Here is a 24,351-nt window from a genome sequence, read left to right on the forward strand (position 1 = left end):
CCTGCAACATGGGAGGCCTGGGTTTGATCCCTGGGTTGGGAAGATCCCCTGGAGAAGGGAAAGGCTACTCACACCAGTATTCTGGCCTGGAGAATCCCATGGACTGTACAGTTCATGGGGTTGCAAAGAGTTAGACACAACTGAGTGACTCTCACTTCATTTCACTTCACGCATTAACTAGGGATCAGGGGATGTTATGAGGCGAGGGTGGCTGAGTAATTGGGTGTCCCCAGTAATACATAAGGAGAGCGAAGTAGGTCCAGGATGTCATGGGTAAGAAAGCAATAGTCATTCGAAGAAGGGAACCTTGCGGCCTTTTAAGGTTGCCGCCTCCTATTCGCTTTGCAGTTGGCTTTATCTTTGTCTGACCTCCCAGTCCGATGAATGGCAGGGATTTTTTTTTTCCTTTCTCTTTTCAGTCTGAGCTGATATTTGCTCTTTCAGTCCCAGACAGACTCACTCCTTCACTGAACATAATTCCAGAAGGCACGATGGAGGAGGTTCAGAAGAGGGAGAAGCAGTGAGAGATGGGGCCACAACAGACATATCTGGACAAAGAGGATTGAAGCTTAGGAAATGAGTGATGACCTGGAAAGCAGGGACGTCTTGTCCTGATCACTTAAACATACTGTCCTGAGAGGCTTCGTGGAGGGAAGGGATGCAGTTGGGGAGGCTGAGTACTCTGGGGGTACTCAGGACCTGGAGTCCCGCCTCACCTCTGCAGAGGGGGCCCTACAGGAAGGTGGGCTTCTCTGGAGCACTATGGCCCTCCCTTGACTTCTATGAGAAAGCAGGAAATAAAAGGGAGAAAACATCTGGAATGGGTGTTGCCTCATAGTGAAGAGAAGTGACAACAGAGGAGGAAATAAAGATTATAAATGTATAAAATATATCACATTTCAAAATATACAGTTTGGAATTATTTGATATCAAGGTAAATAACCTGACATACAGCATGTTCCCTGAGGTCATCATAGTGTTATACCAGAGGATGATTAACATTCTTAATGGTGTCCCTGAATTACCAATAAAATGGGAGATTATGGTGAGTGTGCTCTTTACAAGGCAATAAGATAGAACCAGAATATATTTTCTATATCCTTCTGTTCACAATAAATAATCCATCTCTTCTTCTTCACTAGTTTCTTCCTCATCAAATTTATTTGGAAAAGATTCCCATCAAGAAATATTGCCATGCAGAACACTTGACTCTACAGACAGACTGTTAACCCAAAGGTTGTCCAGTAAGTGGACTAAAACATGCCAAGTCCCCAAGTTCACATTCCGTCCCTGAACATATGGTAATAGAACAGGTTCCTTCTACCAATGCCATCCTTAAAAGAAAAGTGCTGGAAAGTTAGAGACAAAGAAAATAATGCCTATGTACCAACGCTCACAGTCTAGCACAGATTTGTAACAAACTCACTTTTTCATGTTTCACAATTCACTTAGTGTTTTCATGTGCATTCTCCCACTTGGTCCTCACAAATACCCTGTGAAGATATTAATCTGCAATCTCATTTTGCAATGGCAGTAACCATGCTTCAGGGAGTTTAAGAAACTTGTCCAAGGTCACATTACTGATGAGTAGAGTTGTGGATGTTGTTTAGTCACTAAGTCCTGTTTGACTCTTCTGTGACCCCGTGGACTGCAGCCCACCAGCCTCCTCTGTCCATGGGATTTCCCAGGCAAGAATACTGGAGTGGGTTGCCGTTTCCTTCTCCAAGGATCCTCCCAACACAGGGATTGAATCTGCAACTCTTTTAATCGCAGGCAGAATCTTTACTACTGAGCCACCAGGGAAGCCCTAATTAGTAGAGGCTAGACTTCAATTTGTGTCTCGAGCTTCACATCTGAACAATTATTTGGCCAGAGGAGGAGCAGGGAGAGATTACATGAGCGTTTTAGGGGGGCAACCATAACTCTGCTTCCTGAATATAATCAGGACACAGAAGACTGGTAAGACGGATCAAGAGGATGAGAAGGTGTCTGCACCTTAAACACAGGTGAGATACAGGAAGCATTCACACTTAGCCACTGGCTAAGACACACTTCCCTTTGGTTCCTTCTCTTTCTGAGCAGAATGGATAAGTTCTAGCCTTGTAGCAGGTCTTACTTAGACAATATTCATCTGAGTTTGACCTCAGAATAATAAACTCATGTTATTGGTCTCATTTGACTTGAACCATAATCTTAAGTCTTAACTCATTGTGTTTATGTTGGCCAAATCATATAAGCTCATTTCATAAATAAATTGGATACCATCTAATTTTCCTCATGTGGAAACTGTTTTCATTTTCACTGTTCTCATATGTTACTACCTTAGTGATATGGGCAATATATTGATTGTGTTTAAGAAAGAATAAGATCTACATTAAAATAAAAGATCCCTCCAAAAAATAAATAAATAAAAATAAAAGATCCCTAAATGTTATACATACATCCTCCTGATGCCTATAGAGATTATCATCCCAGATCATTAAGTCAAGTACACTGACCTATAAAGTTGGACTACAAAGAAAGCTGAGCACCGAAGAATTGATGCTTTTGAACTGTGGTGTTGGAGAAGACTCCTAAGAGTCCCTTGGACTGCAAGGAGATCCAACCAGTCCATTCTAAAGGAGATCAGACCTGGTGTTCATTGAAAGGACTGATGTTGAAGCTGAAACTCCAATATTTTGGCCACCTGATGTGAAGAACTGACTCATTTGAAAAGACCCTGATGCTGGGAAAGATTGAAGGCAGGAGAAAAGGACAACAGAGGATGAGATGGTTGGATGGCATCACCAACTCAATGGACATGAGTTTGGGTAAACTCCGGGAGCTGGTGATGGACAGGGAGGCCTGGCATGCTTTGGTCCATGGAGTCGCAAAGAGTCAGACACGATTGAGTGACTGAACTGAACTGAACACTGACCAGTATAACAAAAGAAACATTTAAGAACCTACAAACTCTAGAAAATACAAGAAATAGATAGTTGTTTATTAATGTGCATGGCAAGCAAGTGGAGTTGAAATGTAAGCATTCCTTACTAAAATACCTTAAATATGCCTAGATTACTTATCATGTGTTCCTGCACTTAGATACAGTAAGCACCTGCTATATACCAGCATCTGCTCTCGTGTGGTTTACAGTTTAGCAGGGAAAAATATCCAAGTGAGAAATATGCTATGAAATCTATATGGTATGGTGGGACCCCAAAGAGTAAAATGGTAAATTATATATTATATTATTGAGAAATTCTTATCAGCAGAAATAACTTTTAGTCTTGATCATGGAAGAGGATTAAGTGTTTGCTATGTTAATTGGGAAAACTGGAAACTTGTAGAAGAGGGTATTTACAATAAAACTGTATATGATGAGAGCAAAAAAATACAAAATGGAGCTCTTAAGAGAGCTAAAGAAGAAGACAGCTTTATGCCATAAAAATCAGCTTGGACTTTATTTTCTCAACAACACCCTCATTAATCAGAGCAGGCTAACTTACCACAATTCTCAATGTCAATATTTTGAAACCAATTTTATACCAATATTATGATAATATATGAGTGGGTAGAGGGTAATGTTTGCAATAGCATGACCAAAACTAGCTGTCAGATCTTGCCCTTGGTTTTTATTTGCTTCATGAATAACACTTTTCCCTGTGGGTCAATGATTCAAGACAATCACAAAGTTCTACATTCATAGGTATCCATGTCAAATAAGTCTGGACAAAAAGTGAAGTCGCTCAGTCGTGCCTGACTCTTTGTGACCCCATGGACTGTAGCCCACCAGGCTCCTCCGTCCATGGGATTTTCCAGGCAAGAGTACTGGAGCGGGTTGCCACTTCTTGCTTCAGGGGATCTTCCCGATCCAGGGATTGAACCCAGGTCTCCCACATTGTAGGCAGACACTTTACCACCTGAGCCACCAGGGAAGTCATGCACAAGAACTGAAAGATTGGGACTTCACTTCTGCTGGTGGTACAGTGGACAGGGATCTTCCTGACAATGCAGGGGACATGGGTTTGATCCCTGGTCCAGGAGAATTCCACATGCCACAGAGCAGCTAAGTCCACTCACCACAACTACCGAGTCTAGAGTAGTTTTAGACTACCAGAGTCCACATGCCAAAATTACAGAGCCCATAAGCCTAGATCCTGCACACCACAACTTCTGAGCCCATGTGCTGCTAACCCTGAAGCCCTCACGCCTAGAGCCCATGCTCTGCAACAAAAGAAATCGCTGCAGTGAGAAGCCCACACACCAGAACGAAGAGTAGCCCCCACTTGCCGCAACTAGAGAAAGTCCTCTCACAGCAACAAAGACCCAGCATGACCAAAAGTAAAATAAATAACTATGTTTTTAAGTCTTAAAAAAAACTGAAAGATTTATTCTACATCTGCTGGTAATAACCTATAATAGTTATTGAGTATGTAATATCCTTCTAAGCTAAGTGCTTTCTGTGTATATAAACTTTCATCCTCAAGATACTTGGATTATATAATACTATTTTCTCCATTTTTTTTAAGGAAGAAACTACAGCTCCAAAGATATAAATAGTTTATCCAGGGTCATGCGCCTTATGAATGGCAAATTGGAACTCAAACCCAGGTCTCACAGACTGCAAAAGCCATATTCATGATCTTTACACTGACCCTAGAAATATAAATAATTACAGTTCCTTCGCTCAAGGAACACATAATTTAGTGGAGTAAATAGTCAACTGCAAAATAGATGGTAGATACACAATGTGAGGGCACATTGGATAAACACCTACCACAGACTCGAGTCACGGCGGAATGTATGCCGAATGAAGGAAGAAAAGAAAAAGGCTATTTCAGGCTAAAGGGAGAGAGATAAGAGACCAATGTCTCTATGCAAAACCACAGTAACTCCACAGGACCACAGGGGTCTGGTGGATGGTGGCAGGACCCTGAACTAAGACATACATTGTTCACCCACCATTGCAGCCACTTAATTTTGGTTTTAATACTGTATCTGGACTCTATCTGTAGTCCAAAAGAATACATTAAAGTTAGAGGTCAAAGACATTCACAAAATATAAGCTGCAAGGAGAATAGCGTCTGTTAAACATGATCAGGCACATATGTAGTTTCTAAGAGCTTGCAAACTTCTGTTATTATGCACAATGAAAATGTTGGTCTCTGTCTAAGGCTGTAAGTACCACTTACCCTTTCATACCTCCAGGGTCAGGTATTTCAAGGTTATGTATACAAAAGGGCAGCTCTTCAGGGAGCCAGCTCAGTGTACCTGTAGGTCAGAAAAGCATAAAATTTGTAAGATGATCCAAAACTGTGATATCTAATTTAAAACTTACAGTTTCAGGATTGTGGAATACCACTAAGTATTATAAACTCTAGCAAAGGGGATGGAAGTAGAAAAACAAGGAAGCTTGGGGCTGGTGCACTGGGATGACCCAGAGGGATGGTATGGGGAGGGAGGTGGGAGGGGGCTTCAGGATGGGCAGCACATGTACACCCGTGGTGGATTCATGATGATGTATGGCAAAACCAATACAATATTGTAAAGTAATTAGCCTCCAATTAAAATAAATAAATTTATATTTTAAAAAAATTCACCAAAAGTGTCTGGATTACTATACTAGAAAAAAAAAAAAGTGTGGATTACTATACTAGAAAGTATGACCCAGCACTGACTTCAGGAAGTTTTTCTAATTTTAAATTAACCTTCAAAGTAGTTTAGCCTCATGAACTTGTATCACCAACACAACTCAACTTCCCTCCCACACCCACAAACACCAGCAACACCATCACCAAGAGGAGAAAAATTATATCACTCCTCACATGGTGGTTGCCATTTGGGATCCAGGACTTTATAATATCCTCCAATATGACTCCAGGTTAGGCAATGAAACAAGGATTTATCAAAAAAAAAAAAAAAAAACAAAAAACACTATACCATAACTAAGCTCAGAGAGGCTGCCTAACCCTGTCTCTGAAATAGAGACTGAGCACAGTGTAGTCCCAAATTACTTTTTTTCTTACCTACTGATCTACACATCCATAGTTTTAATTCATCTAAATTTTGTTTAAAACAATAATCCCTGAATGTCAAATTAAGAGAGATACAAACTTGGGACAATTCATGTATCAGCTGAGCTCATGTCCTCAGATTAAATTTGGGGCTGTCCCACAAGTACTTTCCTAATTCAGTTCAGTTCAGTTCAGTTGCTCAGTCGTGTCCAACCCTTTACGACCCCATGGACTGCAGCACCCCAGACCTCCCTGTCCATCACCAACTCCCGGGGTTTACTCAAACTCATGTCCATCGAGTCGGTGATGCCATCCAAACATCTCATCTTCTGTTGTCCCCTTCTCCTCCTGCCTTCAATTTTCCCCACCATCAGGGTCTTCTCCAGTGAGTCAGTTCACATCAAGTGGCCAAAGTATTGGAGTTTCAGCTTCAGCATCTGTACTGCCAATGAATATTCCAGACTGATTTCCTTTAGGATGGACTGGTTGGATCTCCTTGCAGTCCAAGACACTCTCAAGAGTCTTCTCCAACACCACAGTTCAAAAGCATCAATTCTTCGCCAGTCAGCTTTCTTTATAGTCCAACTCTCATATCCATACATGACCACTAGAAAAACCATAGCCTTGACCAGACAGACCTTTGTTGGTAAAGTAATGTCTCTGCTTTTTAATATGCTGTCTAGGTTGGTCATAACTTTTCTTCCAGGGAGTAAACGTCTTTAAATTTCATGGCTGCAGTCACCGTCTGCAGTGATTTTGGAGCCCAAAAAATAAAGTCTGTCACTGTTTCCAGGAGGGTGAGAGAGAGAAAAAAAAAAACTGAGCTACCTGAAAAGAGCTGTAACTTTTGGGCAAAGGATGCATCCAGTTTGTGGCGCGATGCCACACAGTAAAGACTAAAGGAACAAATCATTCCTCTCTCCCTCTGACCTACTCCAAGTGCTCCACCATCCGACCCAAACAGAAGCCAGAGAATGGGAAAGGCTGTCAAGTGCAGTCGATCCAGTTTAGCCCCTCCAGGCACAGTGTCTGGAGGATTTGAATGATCAAAAGCAAAACCTTATATAGTAACTGAAATTCCTCGTTCATAAATGAGTTCAACCAGATGCATAGGCCAAGCAACACACACAAAATTTTTTTCCCAGTCACTCCTCTCCCTAGAAATATCTTCTACACATTTGCAGTTCCTTGAGAAGTCACTCAGAACACAAATTATTAGTGTTGCTATGCTTTATTATTAAATTTTGTGCTCTGAATACAGATATGAACAAAATTCATATCAGCAGACACAAAATAGTGGTAACTAAATTAATCAAAATATTTTATTCAGAATAAGTTTTCATCTTTTAGCTAAACAGAGATAAATAGAGATAAGAATAAAAAAAGATAAGATGTTTATATCTTAAATATTTCTACAATCATTTACCAGTTTCCCATCTTCTACTTTTCCTTTTTTTTTCTTTTTAGCAGCTTTATTTTTAGTCTAACCATTTTAAAAATATCTTCTTTCATTATAAAATAAATATAATATCTGTGTTTGCAACAAATCAAATTTATTTCAATCTGTATCAGTAATGTTGGCAGATAACATTGACCCCTTTCATAAAGGCATAAATTCAATGTATATACACAGAAGAGCAAATAAACACTATGAAAAGACCCTGGCAGCTTGAGGTAAGATCATTCTGCGATATACTGATATTTAAAGTCTCTGCTTTTAAAAAAATTCCATGTATTAGAGTATTAGCTGATTAGATCTCTTTTAAAAGTAAAATGTCCTATGGATAACAGGTAAGTTTCTCAAAGGGAGCATTCATCTGATTTAAGCCAAGAGTCTAAGTAATCTAAATTAGAATCTTGATTTTATAACATTAATCATATACCTGCTGTGTGACAGATACTGTACTAGGAAGTGTTAGTGTAGTTGGAGAAACTAATTTATAAACACTTATAAATTCATGTGACTCAAGGAACAATCTATTGAAACATGCCTCCAGCCATTTCCAACAACTTACTTTTTCACAGCCACGTAACATGACTGTCATCTGCCTCGCCCTCTGTTCTTCAGCTTCCTCTGAGGTATGTTCCCTTTTTCCTCTCCAAATCATATGCCTCTTCAAAGTTTCAACTCAAATGCTTTGTGATACAGACTGCGAACTAACCACCAAATTAATTCCTACCCTTCTGCTGGGAGTATACCTTTACCACATTTCACTGCCCAACGGGGGCCCTAAAAATGAGTCCTAGCCAATCAAATGGGCATGGAAGTGGTTTGATCCCCAGTAAACAATCCATAAAAAGTGGTTCACTCACTTCTTCATGCTTTCAGGAGACTGAGATGGCGATACTCAAATCAACTTCAGAAGCTATTTGTTAAAGATGTAATTTCTACCACTAACCTGGATTCTCATGACTGTCTTGAACCAGAATCCTCCTGCCAACCAAGAAGCCTCTGAACTGGTACAGGAGCAAGGAATGAGCTTCTAATATGATGAACCATTACACTTGGGCCTCTGTAGATTATAATTCAGTTTTCCATAATCCGCCTCTTCCACTAAACCACTATGGTCATTCTCATTCACATCCATTGAACACTTGTGTATTATACCAAATATTACAGCACTAATTTGTGTTCTTATTTTTTGGTTTAACATTATAAGTAGCCTTCTTGCACTTCTTCAGCTCAGTTCGGTTCATTCAGCTGCTCAGTCGTGTCCAAATCTTTGTGACCCTATGAACCGCAGCACACCAGGCCTCCCTGTCCATCACCAACTCCCGGAGTCCACTCAAACCCATGTCCATTGAGTCAGTGATGCCATCCAATCATCTTATCCTGTCGACCCCTTCTCCTCCTGCCCTCAATCTTTTCCAGCATCAGGGGCTTTTCAAATGAGTCAGCTCTTCGCATCAGGTGGCTAAAGTACTAGAGTTTCAACATCAGTCCTTCCAATGAACACCCAGGAATAATCTCCTTTAGGATGGACTGGTTGGATCTCCTTGTAGTCCAAGGGACTCTCAAGAGTCTTCTCCAACACCACAGTTCAAAAGTGTCAATTCTTCAGCACTCAGCTTTCTTTATAGTCCAACTCTCACATCCATACATGACCACCAGAAAAACCATAGCCTCGACTAGACGAACCTTTGTTGACAAAGTAATGTCTCTGCTTTTTAATATCCTGTCTAGGTTGGTCATAACTTTCCTTCCAAGGAGTAAGCGTCTTTTAATTTCATGGCTGCAATCACCATCTGCAGTGATTTTGGAGCCCCAAAAAATAAAGTCAGCCACTATTTCCACTGTTTGCCCATCTATTTGCCATGAAGTGATGGAACGGGATACCACGATCTTAGTTTTCTGAATGTTGAACTTTAAACCAACTTCTTTCACTCTCCTCTTTCACTTTTATCAAGAGGCTCTTTAGTTCTTCTTCACTTTCTGCCATAAGGGTGGTATCATCTACATATCTGAGGTTATTGATATTTCTCCCGGCAATCTTGATTCCAGCTTGTGCTTCCTCCAGCCCAGCATTTCTCGTGATGTACTCTGCATGTAAGTTAAATAAGCAGGGTGACAATATACAGCCTTGATGTACTCCTTTTCTTATTTGGAACCAGTCTGTTGTTCCATGTCCAGTTCTAACTGTTGCTTCCTGACCTGCATACAGGTTTCTTAAGAGGCAGGTCTCTTAGCTCCTCTAATTTAAAAAACCAGAGATAATTAAATATCTGAGTTGCAACCAGGAGTTTTAGCATAAAAGAGACATGATTATAAAGCAAAAATATTAAATAAAAGCCTTGTTGTGTCGTGAATAACGTATAACTCATAGCATCGATGTGCTGTAGTACACACCTGCAGTGTTTACTTAAAGAGGAATGTGTCCCAACTCCTCAGAGGTAACTTCTGAACACTTAGGATCTCCCAAATGATAAGGAGTGTCCTTGTTATCCAGACCACGCCTAACGGTTCATGCTACTCAGGAAGTTCATGGTGTGCCTCTAGATAGATTATGTTAATGGCTTGCTCCTTGGAAGTAAGCTATGACAAACATAGACAGCATATTAAAAAGCAGAGACATCATACTGCCAACAAAAGTCAATATAGCCAGTCCAGGTTTGATGCATGAGACAGGGTGCTCGGGGCTGGTGCACTGGGATGACCCAGAGGGATAGTACAGGGAGGGAGGTGTGAGAGGGGTTCAGGATGGGGAACCTTGTACACCCGTGGTGGATTCATGTTGATGCATGGCAAAAACAATACAATATTGTAAAGTAATTAGTGTCCAATTAAAATAAATAAATTTATATTTTTTAAAAAGTCAATATAGTCAAAGCTATGATTTTTCCAGTCACCGACTCAATGGACATGAATTTGAATAAACTCTGGGAGATAACGGAGGTCACAGGAGCCTGGTGTGCTGCCATCCATGGTGTCACAAAGAGTCAGACATGACAGCGACAGAATGAGTCAGTGATACCATCTAATCACCTTACGCTCTGCTGCCCGCTTCTCTTTTTGCCTCCAATCTTTCCCAGTATCAGGGTCTTTTCCAAAGAATCAGCTCTTCAGATCAGGTGGCCAAAATACTGGAGCTTCAAATTCAGCATCAGTCCTTCCAATGAATATTCAGGGCTGATTTCCTTTAGGATAGGGCTTCCCTGGTGGCTCAGATGGTAAAGAATCTGCCTGCAATGTGGGAGGCCAGTGTTCAATCCCTGGGCCAGGAAGATCCCCCAGAGAAGGGAATGGCAACCCACTCCAGTATTCTTGCCTGGAGAACTCCATGGACAGAGGTGCCTAGCAGGCTACATGGGGTCACAAAGAATCAGACATGACTGAGTGACTCATTTCACTTTCACTTCCTTTAGGATTGCTGGTTTAATCTCCTTGCAGTCCAAGGGACTCACAAGAGTCTTCTCCATCACCACAATTCAAAGGTATTAATTCTCCAGCTCTCAGCCTTCTTTATGATCTAACTCTCATATTCATACATGACTACTGGAAAAACCAGGTATGTGACTATACCAACCTTCATCAGCAAAGTGATGTCTCTGCTTTTTAACATATTGTCTAGGTCTATTATAGTTTTCCTTCCAAGGAGCAAGCATCTTTTAATTTCATGGCTGCAGTCACTGTCTGCAATGATTTTGGAGCCCATGAAATTAAAAGCTGTCACTGCTTCCACATTTCCCCCCTCTATATGTCATGAAATGGTGTGACCAGATGCCATGATCTTAGTTTTTTTTTAATGGTGAGTTTCAAGCCCACTTTTTCACTCTCCTCTTTCACCCTCATCAAGAGGTTCTTTGGTTTCTCTTCAATTTCTGCTTTTAGAGTGGTATTGTCTGCATAGCAGAGATTGTTGATATTTCTCCCAAAAAACTTGATTCCAGCTTGTGATTCATCCAGCCCAATATTTTGCAGGATGTACACTGCATATAAGTTAAATAAGTAAGGTAACAATATACAGCCTTCTCATACTCCTAGTTTTGAACCAGTCACTTGTTCCAAGTTCAGTTCTAACTGTCATTTCATGACCCACATACATGTTTCTCAGGAAACAGGTAAGGTGGTTTCATACTCCCACCTCTTTAAGAATTTTCCACAGTTGTGATCCACACAGTCAAAGGCTTTAGCACAGTCAATGAAGCAGAAGTAGATGTTTTTCTGGAGTTCCCTTGCTTTCTCCATGATCCAGTGGATGTTGGCAATTTGATCTGTGATTCCTCTGCCTTTTCTAAACCTAGCTTGTGCATCTGGAAGTTCTCAGTTCATGTACTGCTGAAGCCTAGCTTGAAGGATTTGGAGCATAACTTTGCTAGCATGTGAAATGAGTGCATATGTATGGTAGTTTGAACATTGTTGGCATTGTCCTTCTTTGAAATTGGAATGAAAACTGACCTTTTCCAGTCCTGTGCCCATTGTTGAATTTTCCAAATTTGCTGACATACTGAGTGTAGCACTTTAATAGCATTGTCTTTTAGGATTTGCAATAGCTCAGCTGGATTCCATCACCCCCACTAGTTTTGTTTGTAGTGATGCTTTCTAAGGCCCACTTGACTTCATATTCCAGGATGTCTGACTCTAGGTAAGTGACCACAGCATCATGGTTATTAAGGACATTAAGACCTTTTTTTATATAGTTCTTCTGTGTATTCTTGCTACCTTTTCTTAATCTCTTTTTATTCTGTTAGGTCCTTAACATTTCTGTTCTTTATCATGCCCATCCTTGCATGAAATTCCCTTGATATCTCCAATTTTCTTGAAGAGATCTCAAATATTTCTCATTCTACTGTTTTCCTCTATTTCTTTGCATTGTTGATTTAAGAAGGTCTTCTTATTTCTCCTTGCTATCTCTGGGACTCCATATTCAGTTGGGATATCTTTCCTTTTCTGCCTTGCTTTTTGCTTCCCTTCTTTTCTCAGCTATATGTAAGGCCTCCTCAGACTGCCACTTTGCCATCTTGAATTTCTTTTTCATTGGGATGATTTTGGTTACTGACTCCTGTACAATGTTACAAACTTTCATCCATAGTTCTTCAGGCACTCTCTCTACCAGATCTAATCCATTGAATCTATTCATCACCTTCACTGTATAATCATAAGGAATTTGATTTAGGTCATACCTGACTGGTCTAGTGATTTTCCCTACTTTCTTCAATTTAAGCCTGAATTTTGCAATAAGGAGCTCATGATCTAAGTCACAGTCAGCTCCAGGTCTTGTTTTTGCTGACTGTATAAAGCTTCTCCTTCTTTGGTTGCAAAGAACATAATCAATCTGATTTTGGTATTGACCTTCTGGTGAAGTCCATGTGTAGAGTCATCTCTTAGATTGTTACAAGAGAGTGTTTGCTAAGACCAGCTTGTTCTCTTGACAAAATTCCATTAGCATTTGCCTTGCTTCATTTTGTACTCCAAGGCCAAACTCACCCGTTACTCCAGGTATCTCTTGACTTATTTTTGCATTCCAGTTCCCTATGATGAAAGGGATATCTTTTTTGGTATTAGTTATAGAAGGTATTGTAGGATTTCATAGAACCCTTCAACTTTAGCTTCTTTGACATCAATAATTGAAGCATAGACTTGGATTACTGTGATGTTGAATGGTTTGCCTTGGAAACAAACTGAGATTATTCTATCCTTTTTGAGGTTGTACACAAGTACTGCATTTCAGACTCTTTTGTTGACTATGATGACTACTCCATTTCTTCTAAGGGATCCTCACCCAGAGTAGTAGATATAATGGTCATCTGAATTAAATTCACCCATTCCTGTCCATTTTAGTTCACTGATTGCTAAGATGTCTATGTTCACTCTTACCATCTCCTGCTTGACCACGCCCAACTTACCTTGATTCATTTACCTGACATTCAAGGTTCCTATGCAATATTACCATCTTCTTTATACCATCAGACTTTACTTTCACCACAAGACACATCCACAACTGGGAGTCATTTCTGCTTTGGCCCAGCCACTTCATTCTTTCTGAAGCTATTGGTAACTACCCTCTGCTCTTCCCCAGTAGCATATCTGACACTTTCTGACCTGAGGGGCTCGTCTTCCAGTGATGTCATACCATTATCCTTTTTCATACTGATCATGGGGCTCTCCAGGCAAGAATACTGGAGTGGGTTGCCATTTGTCTTGGGGGGCCCTACACAGCATGCCTCAAAGCTTCACTGAATTACACAAGTCCCTTTGCCATGACAAGGCTATCATCCATGAAGGGGAGAAGCAATGACTACCCAGTAGCAATAAATCCCTGTAGCATCCAGATCATGATTCTAAATATCATCTCTGACTAGACTTCTTGATTTATTCCAAATTAGAACCAGAAGCATACACCACAGATTGGATCATTTCGCTGCACCAAAAAAGCAAGAAGTATGAAAGATGAGTGGGGTCTGTGTCAAAAGGACACAGAAGTCAACAGAAAGGGACCCACGATACCCAAAAAATGGGAAAATGTGAGCAAAAAAATGGAATAACAAAAACAATAAATTGAAACATCAAATTCAAATATAAAAACAAAATTTAATGCGTTCAATATTTAATTTTTTAAACAAACTCATCATCACATCAAATACTGCTAGGGTATAATTCCTTATTTTGAAAACTGACAAATAATGAGAATAATTAAGCACAATATTCTGGATAACAAAGTGGATGAGGTGTGACTTTAAAGACAAATCCCAGACAAAACATACAGAAGGAAGAATCAAATTAGAAAATCATCTTTTTGATTCTTACTCTTACCTCTTCATCCTCTAACCCTGGGCAATGAAAGGTCATGATATCCTGGATCATCTTGTATCAGAAATCAGGTGACTGCTCAAAGAATAATGAAGTCATGTCAAAAGGACACAGGAGCCAGCTCTCAAGGGGCGCTGACTGGCCAAATCAATTTGAGAATCAAAATTTTAAATGATATTAATGGATTATAGCTTATTGAGTAAAATAGGAGAATATAACATACAACACTGCTATAACAATAAATAAGTTGAAAATTTCATGAAGAGCAGGACATTTAAATAGTTTCAAAGTACCTCTCCATAAAATATTAAGTAATTACAAAAGGATAAAGAATAACCTCACAGTGGAGAAACCTGGCAGAGGCTACCTTAATCAAGTGATGAGAGTGAATGTCATCAGCAAAGGAACAAATCAAAATCATGAGCCACTTGATAGTTTGGAACAAGAACACAGTATCACTTTTGTGACGTTTCTGCTACAGTTGCATAACTTGGCTCTAATCATCAGGAAATACCAGTCAAACACAAACTGAAGGACATCCTATGAGTGCTCTGTAATCTTCAAGAAAGCCAAGGCTGTAAAGGTCAAGAAAGAACTGAGAAAATAAAGAAGCATGACAGCTAAACACAGTGCAAGATTCTGAACTGGATCTTTTTCTTATGAAGGATATTACTGAGGTATTTGGCAAAACTTGATTGGGGTCCAAAATTAGATGATAGCAATGTGTCAATATTTATTTACTGATTTCGATGTTTGAACTGTGGTTATGTAGAATGCCCTTGTTGCAGGAAATACATGAAAGTATTAAAAGATGGCTGGGCATCACATCCTTAACAAACTTTCAAATATATAGAAGTGAAGTCGCTCAGCAGTGTCCGACTCTCTGTGACCCCATGAACGATAGCCTACTTGGCTCCTCCATCCATGGAATTTTCCAGGCAAGAATACTGGAGTGGGTTGCCATTTCCTTCTCCAGGAGATCTTCCTGACCCAGGGATTGAACCTGGGTCTCCTGAATTGTAGGCAGACAAGTTACCATCTGAGCCACCAGGGAAGTCAAATATATAGGAAAAAACAATTTTCTGTACTGTACTTCCAACTGTTCTACAGGTTTAAGATTGATTTTTTAATAGAAAAAGAAAAATCACCATTTTGTAATCACAATTAAATGATTACCTAGATAACAATCAACAATGGATGCTATAATTATAAGGTATCTTGTAATACGATATCTCATAGATTAAGCTTCCATAGGCTCTTCTTTGTAGTGGAGGGTTTAGGCTGATTCCACCTGAACCAACTGATCAATCTTAATGTCATCAAATGTTTGTCAACAAAGGAAAATACAAATTATGATGTAATATAATATGAAGGATACAGTAGCCACTATGAAATATCTTTCCCTCAAAATATGAGTGTGAGTCTCATAACGCCTCTAGCTCTAATGAAGAGTGACCAGGAAACACAGGAAATAGACCAGTCATTTAATAACACCACAAGGATACAATCAGCCGAATCTACAGTGCAGAACATTCTACTGGACAAATGAGCTGGTCTCTCCAAGTCAGTTATGAAGAGGAACAAAAAGTGGTGTATGAGTGAGGACTTAATTGGAATAAGAGACTTCAGAGACATAATAACTGAATGTAACTATGGACCTTGTTTGATCCTGATTTGAATAAACCAGTAGCAAAATAGCATCACTGAGATAATCAAAAGAACTTAAATAAGGGCTAGTCATAAAAAATATGAAAAAGCAATTGGTAACATTATTAGAATTAATTACTGCATAATAGTTACATTTTTAATTTCTCTTTATAGACTAGAAATGTGTATCAGTGTATTTAGATGTGATGTTTCAGATTTGCTTTAAAATAGAGAAGCAAACAGAGAAGGCTCTGGCGACCCACTCCAGTACTCTTGCCTGGAGACTCCCATGGACGGAGGAGCCTAGTGGGCTGCAGTCCATGAGGTCGCTGAGGGTCGGACATGACTGAGCGACTTCACTTTCACTTTTCACTTTCATGCACTGGAGAAGGAAATGGCAACCCACTCCAGTATTCTTGCCTGGAGAATCCCAGGGACGGGGGAGCCTGGTGGGCTGCCATCTATGGGGTCACACAGAGTTGGACATGACTGACGTGACTTAGCAGCAGCAGGAGAGAAGCAAAATAAAAGTGATTAAAAAAATTTAGCAAATGTTAACAATTTTTGAAGCTAGGAACAAGTTCTTTATGGTCTTCCCTAGTGGCTCAGCAGTAAAGAATCCCCCTGCCAATGCAGGAGATGTGAGTTTGATTCCTGGGTCAGGAAGAGTCCCTGGAGAAGGAAATGGCAACCCACTCCAGTATTCTTGCCTGGGAAATTCCATGGACAGAGGAGCCTTGTGGGCTATAGTCCACAGAGTTGCAAAAGAGTCAGACACAACTAAATACATACACACACACACACACACACACAAGTTCAGTATATTATTCTCTCCTCTTTTGTGTATATTTAAGAATTCCCATTTTGAAAAAATCAAAAATTTATGCAAAAAATTAGCTTGTTCCATTTCTTTAAATGACTGAATATTTGTATTACTCTTTAATGAAATGTGTATGTGTACTAAATCACTCCAGTCATGTCCAACCCTTGGTGACTCTTTGTACTGGAGCCCGCCAGGTTCCTCTGTCCATGGGATTCTCCAGGCAAGAAAACTAGAGTGGATGTCCATGCCCTCCTCCAGGGGATCTTCCCAACCCAGGGATCAAACCCACATCTCTTATGTCTCCTGCATTGGGAGGCAGGTTCTTTACCACTAGCGCCACCTGGGAAGGAAATAAAACGTCAACAAAGAAATTTGGGGAGAAGAAAGGACGCAAGGAAGGTTTGGCTTATTTCAAATGGTTCAAAATTAAGAAAGAAGGTGTGAATTCACATATACACCCACACACATACCCACACTGACAAACAGACCCCTTAGTTAACACTGTGAAGAGCGACTGCCAGTGGTACCTTGCTAGTGAAAAGTGACTAATGGAGCAAGATTATGATGAGACCACACTTTAAACCCAATTAAATCCAGGTTGTGCTTAGGAAACAACAAGTTGAATCACTGTAATAAGTCACACACCTAGTGTGGAGAAGGAAAGAGAACCCACTCCAGTATTGTTGCCTGAAGAATTCCATGGACAGAAGAGCCTGGTGGGCTACAGTCTATTGGGTCACCAAGAGTCGGACACGACTGAGTGGCTAGCACACACACACACACACACACACACACCTAGTCAGTCTTTAGAGTGAACTCTTGATTCTGCACATAATGCTGCAATTCCCAACTTCATCAAAGATACTAAAATAAACCCTTGCTTCCAGCCTTCATATAGAGGTCCCAGCTTACTTTTCAGAAGACTTAGAGTAAAGGAGTCATCACTCCCCCCAGGAGAGAATAATTCAATTACTACAAGGTCAACTTATCATGAGGATGTCCTTATACTTATCCAGATTTTGGAAGAGATGGCCCCATGGGTCAGGGCTGCACCATCTGCTATGAAATCAGTTATCAAGACTTGTGGAGTTACAGGATTAAAGTCTTTCTATTCTATTGTTGTTCAATCACTATGTCATGTCCAACCCTTTGTGACTCCATGCACTGGAGCCTGCCAGGCTTCCTGTCCTTCATTATATTCCAGAGTTTGCTGAAATTCATGTCCACTGAGTCAGTGATGCCTTCCAACCATCTCATCCTCTGTTGCCCCGCTTCCTGCCCTCAGTCTTTCCTAATATCAGGGTCTAAAGAAATATAAACGTGCCAGCATAATGAGAGATACATTTCTGTGCAGAAAATCAATATTCAGAAATGTTTCATTGAAAATAAAATTACTCAATAAATCAAAAATCTTCCAAAGAATTTCTTAAAGAAATTGACTTTACTCCGCCACAAAACTCTTCCTCCCAAAGGGACTTGCAGAATATCTTTAAAACAGTAAGCATCTAACAACGGCTCTACTATGTTCAATTAAAAAACAGCAACCCAAAAAGCCCTACTGAATTCTTTCACCAACTGACAGGGATCATTGTGCTCAATCTAGAGCTGCTAAATCTGAATATCAAAGAGTTTCACGTAGCTTGCTCCAAACTACTCAACTGTTACTTCTTAATAGTAGAACAAATAGCTGCAAATTAAAAACCATTTCCAGCAGCCTTTGTGTTAGGTCTTTTCTTTTCTCTTTCCCCTTAAAAGGCTAGGTCGGGGAATAAAGGTAATCTTTGGAAGTGAGATAGATGGGCAGAGCAACTCAAAACAAATCCAGAGAGAACAAAGTTTCCTGTGGAGGAAGTAAACATTACCGAGCTGTCACCGTGTGTGGAATGTATCTTCTGAGCTTAATATTTCATATTAACTTTTTCTTCCCTCTGAAATTTACTTTAGAAAATTCAAGCCAAAACACCCCTTTGGGATCCGGGTGTGTCCTTTACCTTTGACCTCAATAGGAGTCCTACACGTATGAAAGCAGAAATTGGCTTTTTACAGTAGATCGATAAAAGCTCTCTGGGAATGAGCAGAATGCCTCCCAGAAAGATTTCTGTCTTTACATCTCATAAAATGACCTCGATATCTGGGAGAGAAAATATTCTCTCTATTTTCCCATCCAATTCTATTTTCTCATATCACAGAGACTGCACATTGCTTATACCATTGCCGGTACACAGGACAACCGGGAGAGAGATTTATCACGTTCTGATACTCCTCAGTTCAGAGAGGTCTTGCTGCTGTTCCATTTCATTTGTGTGCATCTGGAGAACAGAGAAAGTGGACTCAAATACTCAATATAAGTAAATATTCCATCATGAGAGTCAGTAAAGACATCCTCTGTCCTGTCTTTTCATCTTTCCTTTCTCCATCTCCATCTTCCCTTCTCATTCAATCCTCTTTTTCTCACATAAACGCACAGGATTGAACATGCTGTAATACATTCCAGAATTGTGTCCCCTACACTTTAATTATCAGCACATATTATGGATTAAAAAAAAAATTTCTTCAGGCAAATTGACAGAAACAATGTACAACCTTCAAATGAACTATACTAGATTTAGGGAAAACATTTTAGATTTTATCTTTCACATATAATTTCCTGAAAAATATTTACATTGAAAGAATGTTGCAAGCTTGCCTGTCCTGGCTTTCCATGAAACAAATGATTTTAGGAAAACTCCTAAATCTTGATGTATACAATCCCAGAATTTTTAAAAGTACTTTTCAAAAGCTGGTTACTTGGATTTAAAAAGGAGAAAATCAGAGTTTAGTTTTAAAGATTTTGACCATCAGGAGCTCTCATTCCAAGGCCATAGGTGTGTGTGTGTGTGTGTGTGTGTGTGTGTGTGTGTGTGTATACAACTAAAGCAGTACTATACTATGGCAAATATAATGACAACTTAGCAATTTCCAGATGGGACATGAAGACATGTACCTTTCTGCAGCCTTATTTTGAATTTTATACTTCTGTTCTCCTACTTCAGGCACTTTAGTTAGTGAGTCCAAGTACTCAACTAAACCCAAAATTTCCCTGGCTTATTCTTATTTCTTAGTTCAGATTTCTTATATCTTTGTTCATATACCCTTATACTTGAATTATCTATCCTTGTGATCTAAATATGGTAGCTGTATGGCTATTTAGATGTTCATTTTAATTAACTGAAATTACATAAAATTAAAATTTCAGTTCCTCAGTCACCCTTGCTTTATTTCAGGCACTCAGTAGCCATATTTGGCTAGTTGGTACTATATCAGACAGTGAAGATAAAGCACTCATCATCATAGAAAGTTCCACTGGACAGAGATAATCTATACTATCTTTAACTTTGGGCATACTGTCTGTCCCTGCCCCCAATTACTAACAGAAAACGCTCCCCAGATAAATCTCATACATCCTTCAGAGCTTCTGCTCTGCCATTGAATTCTCACCCTTCTAAACTCCACAGCTCTTATTTCCAGGCCCCTTGTGCTTCCAATTCTGCTTCGTATTACTAAACCTTTTTCTATATATCTTTTCTCACCAACCACCACACTCATTCAGTCTTCGAATATCCACTGAGTACCCCACATGGCAGGCACTATTCTGCGTTCTGGGAGGTGATGCTTATCAAGACAGGCAAGAGCTGAGCTCCTTCGAATCAGAGCCAACCCTTTGATTTCTTTAGCACGTAGGATGAACTAAGGACACAAAAGGGAATGAAAGACACACTTATTAAGCAGCTTTGGAATTCTGTTTTAAAGAAATAAGTTAAAAAAAATAAGATATATTGTGACAGGAAAATTCTCCCTGGGTCTGCATCCTGAATTAGACACTCACTGAGTCACATACCATGCTGTCATGTGATCACATTTACGAAAGCATGCAACCAAGTGTATCATTTCAGAAACGTTTTAAACATCACTGTGCTGCTGAGGCAATTAAATATCACATACACTAGGCTATATGTTGAGCTCTTTCATAGAAGAAAATATTTATTTCAAGCATGAAAGATGAGGCATATTAGTTACACTAGAGGCTAAGGTACTTTAACAAAGAGATAAAAACCCTGGCTTACTTCTCTTTCATATAACAACCCCAGGGGGAGAATTCAAGTTTGCTAGGGTAGTTCTGCTACTCAAGGTCCTTCGGGATTACAGGTCCCTGTCATTTTATTGCCCTACCATTCAACAAAGTTATCACTTTCATCTGCATGGATGAAGCTGGGTCACACACACACTATGTTCCTACTCACAAGAAGGGGAAAAAGAGAGGAAATCCAGAATATATATATATATATATATATATAAAGCAAACGAGTCTGAAGTTGTCTGCACAGTTTATATTCCCAATCCACCAGTGATAACTTAGATTTATGGGCACTCTTGACCAAAAGAATTTGGGGAAATGTAGTCTCTAACTAGATAGTTATTTGCTCCTAAAGAATGAGAAAATGGAATGGTGGAAGGAAGGGGAGTCTACCAGTGAAATTATTTTAGCTATATTACCAGGAGAAGCTATTCTCTTAGGTTATATCCCATTCATACATAATACATTAAGGAACTACGAATAGAATTATAACGCTAAAAATGTACCTGTTGAAGAAAGCACTACCGTGTTCTATTCAGAATTCATATTGTCATCTTCCATACATTTACATATGACCTGGAATAAAGCTGATAAAAGAAATGCTTACTAGTTAACAGTAGAAGGCAATAAATGCTATAGACTTACCAAATTACTATAATATATGTACATACATGAACCTCCTTCAAAGAGCATATGACTTCAGAGGAGATCAGCAGGATATGGCATAAATAGAAATGCAAGTACATACTGCATCTAGCATAAGCTCAGATAAAATTATGAGGTAGCGATTTATGTCATCTCTCCTTTCTCTCTATTTCAACACTCAGCATCTACCAAAAACCACCAGCAACTCTTTAAAGGCTCTTTAAACAAGAACACTTTGAAAATTCTTGTCCCTGTAGGAAAAAAGATTATATCTGAAACTCCTTAATACCTGAGTATAAGTTTGCTCAAGTCACATTCTTCAAAGAATATTAACATTTTAATGGAGGTTTAGGGGAAAAAAAAAGAACACGAATGACTGAATCTGAAATGGGCACATTTCAGGATTTAGACTCTTATATGAGGAAAGTACTTAGGGTAAATTCTTTCCTGCTGGCTTTTACAAGTCATACAACATAAGGAATCAGTTCATTGTAACTGACACACAGACTGCCCTTCCTGCATTCACATTATTAAACCACTAAACGTTTGCATCGTCTCCTTCCTGTGCCACTTCAAGTGTGCCGTTTTTCCACCAAGTATACTCTGACACAGCCACCAGGGACAAACTAGTCAGCTCGATGTTCCCTTAAATTATGATGTTCTAGAATTTTAGTTTATGACAGCAACTCATAAAACTGTAAGAATATTTCCTGTTGCCAACCTTGAGAAATACCTTATTGAACCCAGTCCTTGGCAATGTTACTGAGACTCAAATATTAATCTACCCACTTGTCCCAGCTGGCAACCAGACTGCAGCTAACATAAACAGATAGAAGATAAATAGATAGATAGATGGATACATAGATAGATAGATAGAAAAATGTGATTTGTGCTCATTTCTTCAAATCCACAGGCTGTTCAACCATTTCCAGAGGTTACAGAAAATCTGTGATGATGTTGGAAGCTCTTTAGGAGTAAAATTCTGACAAAGAAAATACAATGTTCCGGTTTTTATAATCACATAAAGCAACAGTTTATTATGAGCCCTTACATCCTTGACTTGGCTGGAACAGCCAGACAGTTCTTGCTTGGAGTCTCTTATTGATTGCATTCGGCAAGTACCTGGGGCTTAATTTATCCAAGGACTCTATTGGACTGATATCTAGATGGCTCAAGTGATCCTGACTGCACAATGAGACATCAATAGAGCTGCTATCCAGGGCTCCTACCCATGACCTGTACATGTGTGTGCTCAGATGCTCAGTCATGTCCGACTCTTTGTGACTCCATGGACTGTAGCCCACCAGACTCCTCTGTCCATGGGATTTTTCCAGGCAAGAATACTGAAATGGGTTGCCATTTCCTACTCCATGGGATCTTCCCCACCTAGGGATTGCACCCATGTCTCTTAGGTCTCCTGCATTAGCAGGCAGATTCTTTACCACTACAGCACCTGGGAGGCCCCCGACATGCATGTGTAGCTTAAGCTTTACACTGTGGTAACTTCATTCCGAGAGTGTCTATTCCAAGACAAGCTGTCATTTTCTCAAGGTGTAGACCTGAAAACTGGCTCAGCATCAATCCTGCCATATTCTACTGTCTAAGCAGTCACATAGCTCACCCAGATTCAAGGGGAGGGGACCGCAGACTCCCCTTCTCAATGGAGAAGGGTCAAACCATTTATGGACACCTTTAATTGGTCACACGTGGCCATATACTCACTGCAGATGGAAAGAGCCCAGAGATCATTAAGAATATATTTTTGGTATTACTAGATAATTAAACTAAAAGTGATATTTCATAACAAAATAATTTACTTCAAATTACTTCACATGAAGTTCATCTGGCCTCTAAGGAATTACAGAAATCCTGTTATGATTATTACTTTGTAAGTTATGGTGTTCTCTTCAACAGAAGCAAAGAGCTTGATAATTAAAGTGAGATCCTAAGGTAGCAATAAATATAAAAATAGGAACTTAATAGTTATATTCAGAATATGCTAACTTACAAAGAAAGGAAAAGTGAATAAGTCTTTCATGAAAAAGCAACAAGGACAAATTTTAATTAATATATCAGCTACCACCTGTTCATCATTCAAAGTGAATTTTAAACGCTGCCGCTGCTGCTGTTCCATCATTAAGTCATGTCTGACTCTTATGATCTATGGACTGTAGAGACCAGGTTCCTCTGTCCATGGAATTACCCGGGTAAGAATACCAGAGTGGGTTGCCATTTCCTTCTCCAGGAGATCTTCCTGACCCAGGGATCATTCCGTGTCTCCTGCCTTGCAGGTGGATTCTTTACCTAAAGAGATCTAAATTTTTCCAAATATATTCCAATTAAACATGAAACATTTGTAAAACAAAAATGTGTGCAGGTTGCCATTTTCTCTTTCTGGGCCTTGTACATACCCCGCCTCCCTGTGGTTGGTTAGGGCTATATGACCAGGTTCTAATCAATGGAATGTGTGCAGAATTAATGTGCACCACTTTCAAAACTGTCTGTAAAACCACCTGTATGATCCTTCATGCTTTGTCTTTGCTTTTTAGCTAGGCAGATGAAAGAGAGAGAGTGGACTCCCAGAAGCCTCTAAGGGTCAACCAAAACAAATCACCTTCTAGTAGAGATTTACCCTGTCCACAACTAATATGACCAAGGAAAAAAATCCTTTGTTTTGCTAAACCGCTGACATAAGGGAGTTGCTTGTTACAGCCACTGATATTAAACAAACTGATTAATATAGAAAGTAAAAATTAGCATCCCATTTCCCTCCTAAAACAGACACTGTAATCACCTTCTTTGGAAAGCTTAATGTATCGTGGAAATTCAAAGTTGACAGGCATCACAGATGTCATCTGGCTGATCTATTTTCTTGATG

At 39.6% G+C, this 24,351-nt stretch overlaps 1 long non-coding RNA gene across 4 annotated transcripts in view; it reads right to left on the reverse strand.

The window, feature by feature from the left end:
* The window catches only part of LOC123466139, a 61,430-nt gene that overhangs the window by 16,214 nt on the left and 20,865 nt on the right, over positions 1–24,351 (reverse strand). For 2 of the 4 annotated variants that reach the window (XR_006641366.1, XR_006641368.1), the window contains exons 1-2: positions 14,248–14,393; positions 5,175–5,253 (exon numbers count right to left, since the gene is read on the reverse strand). This is a non-coding gene — a long non-coding RNA (uncharacterized LOC123466139). Of the gene's footprint in view, positions 1–5,174; positions 5,254–14,247; positions 14,394–24,351 lie in introns of those variants that run through there. The other 2 variants (XR_006641365.1, XR_006641367.1) reach the window with 1 other exon arrangement.

Source organism: Bubalus bubalis, chromosome 9 (assembly GCF_019923935.1).
Source record: "Bubalus bubalis isolate 160015118507 breed Murrah chromosome 9, NDDB_SH_1, whole genome shotgun sequence".
In the NCBI taxonomy this organism is placed as follows: domain Eukaryota; kingdom Metazoa; phylum Chordata; class Mammalia; order Artiodactyla; family Bovidae; genus Bubalus; species Bubalus bubalis.